The 5,000-nt window shown below is 37.5% G+C and overlaps 1 protein-coding gene across 1 annotated transcript in view; it reads left to right on the plus strand.

Moving 5' to 3' along the window:
- LOC127006477 (probable tubulin polyglutamylase TTLL2) overlaps window positions 1-5,000 on the plus strand; it is a 26,161-nt gene that overhangs the window by 973 nt on the left and 20,188 nt on the right. The window lies entirely within an intron of this gene.

Consider the following 5,000-nt stretch of genomic DNA (forward strand, 5'->3'; position numbering starts at 1 on the left):
TGTGTGTGTGTGTGTGTGTGTGTGTGTGGACGGCTATCACCGGACCCTCTTGATAAGGTATCCAATCCCTTTAACCTAATGCCGATCCGTTTTATGAAGGATTAGATTCAATTTTCATATATTATCATTTTTTTTTATATTTTTGCAAGATATGAATTTTACGAGTTTTCTTTTTTTTCTCTCTGAAGTCAATTCTTATCCCTCTGTTTATTTATATTTTTTCTGTTATTTTTTATTTATTTTTTATTCATATCTTTATTTTTTTCTTTCTGTTCTTTTTTTCTCTTCTTCCTCTTTTTCTCTTTTTATTTTCATATTTTCTTTCTATATCTGCTTTCTGTGTCTCTCCTCTTTATTTAATTTTCTTTTCCTCTTTTTTTTCTTTTCTTTTTTCTTATTTTTTATCTCCATCTTTTCTATTTCTTCTTCTTTTTAATTTTCTTTTACCCTCTTTTTCTTCTTTTATTTCTCTTCTTTTTCTCTCATGTTCTTTTGCTTTTTATTTTCTTCTTTTCTTCTTCTTCTTTTTCTTCTTCTTTTCTTCTTCTTGTCCTTCTCCTTCTTGTTCTTGTTTTCGTTCATGTTCTTGTTTTTTTAATTTTCTTTTACCTTATTTTTTTCATCATCATAATTTTTTCTCTTTTTTCATCATCATCATCATCATCATCTTCTTCTTTTTCTTCTTCTTCTTCTTTTGTTTTGTTTTTCTTTTTTTTCTTCTTCTTCTACCTCTCCTTCTTCTTCTTTTTTCTTCTTCTTCTTCTTCTTTCGAGCAGTGAGTTACCTTTTGACTCAACGAACCCCGAACCACGTCTCGAGTGCCGTGGGTTCGAATCCTGGCCATGTAATGAAATGAAAAAAAATCAAACAACTCATATCCTGTACTTATTGGCTAGTGAGTAGAGCGTGTCAGCCAATCACAGCCTTGCATCAGTTTCCCATTCTTTGTCGTCCTAATTCTTAAAGCCGCTTTCTCATTGGCCGGTGAAGAGCGTGTCAGCCAATCACAGCATCACCTCACCCCCAAAAGCCGTATCTTAACTTTTAAATCTTCGTTCTGATTGGCTAGCGAATTACAAGTCAACCAATCACAGCTTTGCATCAGTTTTCATCCCTTTTCTTCCTAATTTCTAAAGCTACATTCTAATTGGCTGATGAAAAGCGTGTCAGCCAATCACAGCTTCTCCTCATCCCACTAACTTCTCAATCTTCGTTCTGATTGGCTAGCGAATTACAAGTCAACCAATCACAGCTTTGCATCAATTTTCATCCTTTTTCTTCCTAATTTCTAAAGCTGAGTTCTAATTGGCTGATGAAAAGTGTGTCAGCCAATCACAGCTTCTCCTCATCCCACTAACTTCTCAATCTTCGTTCTGATTGGCTAGCGAATTACAAGTCAACCAATCACAGCTTTGCATCAGTTTTCATCCCTTTTCTTCCTAATTTCTAAAGCTAGATTCTAATTGGCTGATAAAAAGCGTGTCAGCCAATCACAGCCTTGTCTCACCCCACTAACTTCTAAATCTTCGTTCTGATTGGCTAGCGAATTACAAGTCAACCAATCACAGCTTTGCATCAATTTTCATCCGTTTTCTTCCTAATTTCTAAAGCTAGATTCTGATTGGCTGATGAAAAGTGTGTCAGCCAATCACAGCCTTGCCTCATCCCACTAACTTCTAAATCTTCGTTCTGATTGGCTAGCGAATTACAAGTCAACCAATCACAGCTTTGCATCAGTTTTCATCCCTTTTCTTCCTAATTTCTAAATATACATTCTAATTGGCTGATGAAAAGCGTGTCAGCCAATCACAGCCTCGCCTCACCCCACTAACTTCTAAATCTTCGTTCTGATTGGCTAGCGAATTACAAGTCAACCAATCACAGCTTTGCATCAGTTTTCATCCGTTTTCTTCCTAATTTCTAAAGCTAAGTTCTAATTGGCTGATGAATAGCGTGTCAGCCAATCACGGCCCTCCCTCACCCCAAAAGTCGTGATCTGTGCCACATCTTAAGCCTCGTCCTGATTGGCTGCCGTTCCTCCTCGCCCGCCAATCCCAGTCCGGCCCGTTCACCCTGATCCTAGTAATTCAAGATGGCAGCTATAAACTCTTATCTAATAAAAATAAACATTGAATCAGATTAATGAGAGAAGAATAATCGTCCGCCAGCCGCCCCCTGACGCACGCACGCACGCACGCACGCACACAGAGAGCTCGTCAATGTGAATAATTCCGTGATATTCTTTTGTTTGTTTACTCTCTGTTTGTTGACGTTTGCTTTGTTGACATTTCCGGATGGTTTATTTTTCGTTTTGGGTTAATGGGAAGGGGACAGTTAATGGGGCGTTGAATCCTTTATTAGAGCATTCCTTTGGGACAGTTCATAGGGTGTTGATTCCTTTATTAGAGCATTCCTTTGTTTTACACGTTTTGGGTTAATGGGAAGGGGACAGTTCATGGGGCGTTGATTCCTTTATTAGAGCATTCCTTTGTTTTACACGTTAGTCTTCCTTCGCCTTCTTTTCTTTTGTTTGTTTATACTTTGGTTTGTTGACATTTCCGAATGGTTCCTTTTCGTTTTGGGTTAATGGGAAGGGGACAGTTAATGGGGCGTTGATTCCTTTATTAGAGCATTCCTTTGTTTTACACGTTTTGGGTTAATGGGAAGGGGACAGTTCATAGGGTGTTGATTCCTTTATTAGAGCATTCCTTTGTTTTACACGTTTTGGGTTAATGGGAAGGGGACAGTTAATGGGGCGTTAATTCCTTTATTAGAGCATTCCTTTGTTTTACACGTTTTGGGTTAATGGGAAGGGGACAGTTCATAGGGTGTTGATTCCTTTATTAGAGCATTCCTTTGTTTTACACGTTTTGGGTTAATGGGAAGGGGACAGTTCATAGGGCGTTGAATCCTTTATTAGAGCATTCCTTTGTTTTACACGTTAGAGTCTTCCTTCCCCTTCTTTTCTTTCGTTTATTTACACCTTGGTTTGTTGACTTTCGCTTTGTTGACATTTCCAGATGGTTCTTTTTCGTGTTGGTCTCACATTGGATTATTTCTTTACCTTTTCTTTTACTTAATTTTCCACGTCAGATTCTTACATTAGTCTTTTTTTCCTTTGTTTTCCACGTCAGATTCTTACATTAGTCTTTTTTTCCTTTGTTTTCCACGTCAGATTCTTACATTAGTCTTTTTTTCCTTTGTTTTCCACGTCAGATTCTTACATTAGTCTTTTTTTCCTTTGTTTTCCACGTCAGTTTCTTACATTAGTCTTTTTTTCCTTTGTTTTGCACGTCAGATTCTTATATTAGTCTTTTTTTCCTTTGTTTTCCACGTCAGATTCTTACATTAGTCTTTTTTTCCTTTGTTTTGCACGTCAGATTCTTACATTAGTCTTTTTTTCCTTTGTTTTCCACGTCAGATTCTTACATTAGTCTTTTTTTCCTTTGTTTTGCACGTCAGATTCTTACATTAGTCTTTTTTTCCTTTGTTTTCCACGTCAGATTCTTACATTAGTCTTTTTTTCCTTTGTTTTCCACGTCAGATTCTTACATTAGTCTTTTTTCCTTTGTTTTTCACGTCAGATTCTTCAAGGGGTGTTTTCCGACGCTATGAAATGATGGGTTAATGTGAAGGGGACAGTTCATGGGGTGTTGATTCATATAATTAGTAGATCGCTCCGTTGTTTTAGACGCCAGATTCTTTTTTAGTATATTATTCTTTGTTCTTCACGTCAGACCCTTCGACTGTTTGTTTACCGATGCTATGAAATAATGAGTTAATGTAAGAGAATCAGTTCATGAGATGTTGATTCATATATTAGATAACTCCTTTGTTTTAGTGTGTTATTCTTTTTCCTTCACGTCAGATGCTTCGTTTGTTTGTTGTCCGACGCTGTGAAATGATGAGTTAATATGAAGGAGATAGTTCATGGAGTGTTGATTCCTCTCACTCACGAGAACCCGAGGAATCTCTTTTGTGGCATTTAGAAGTAGTTGTTGTAGGGGCCGAGTTAGTAATAATAATAATAATAATAATAATAATAATAATAATAATAATAATAATAATAATGATGATGATGATGATGATACTGATTCCAAGTGTTAGATATTCCTTTAGTTGTTGTGTTTTCTTGTTTTTCCTTTCGTTTTTTTTTTTTTTTTTTTTTTTCCCGTTTTTGTTCTTGTTCTTGTTTTTGTTCTTATTTTAATATTGACCTATTTCTTCTTCTTCTTCTTCTTCTTCTTCTTCTTCTTCTTCTTCTTTTTCTTCTTCTTCTTCTTCTTCTTCTTCTTCTTCTTCTTCTTCTTCTTTTTCTTCTTCTTCTCTCCTCTTCTGCTTCCTTCTCTATCAGCAGTGACCTGAAACACACAAAACTCTGCAAGTCTGCCTGCTCGGGTTCATAGCGAGGAATTTCGAATACAAGACGCCGGGAGTTGAGTTATCCTTGTATAATTCGCTGGTAAGGCCCCACCTGGAATACGCAGTGCAATTCTTGTCCCCTAATTACAAGAAAGACATTGAATTACTCGAGAGTACAGCGACGTGCTACGAAAATTATTCCATCATTGAGGACGCAGCCTCATGAAGAACGACTCAAGCGACTCAACCTCTTCACGTCGGAAAAGAGACGACTGCGGGGAGACATGATACAAGTCTTCAAACACCTAGACAAGTTCAGCAATGTCGATCACTCCAAACTCTTCACGCTACAAACTAACCCTAGAACAAGAAACAACGGTAAGACAATCCAAGCGAAGCGATGCAGTACGGATATCGGCGGGAGTTATTTTTCGAACAGAGTCGTCCGCCACTGGAACAGCCTTCCCGCAGGAGTGGTTAGTGCAGAAACAATCACCTCCTTTAAAAATCGCATTAACCGTCACTTTGCTGCGTCGGGAGTGAACTGAACGTAATCCTGAGTATGTACATTAGTGCTTTGATCCTTCTGCAGGTCATTCTTGTGGCTGACAGATTGATTAAATAACTAAAAGCAGGCA

This window comes from Eriocheir sinensis, chromosome 32, assembly GCF_024679095.1.
Source record: "Eriocheir sinensis breed Jianghai 21 chromosome 32, ASM2467909v1, whole genome shotgun sequence".
In the NCBI taxonomy this organism is placed as follows: domain Eukaryota; kingdom Metazoa; phylum Arthropoda; class Malacostraca; order Decapoda; family Varunidae; genus Eriocheir; species Eriocheir sinensis.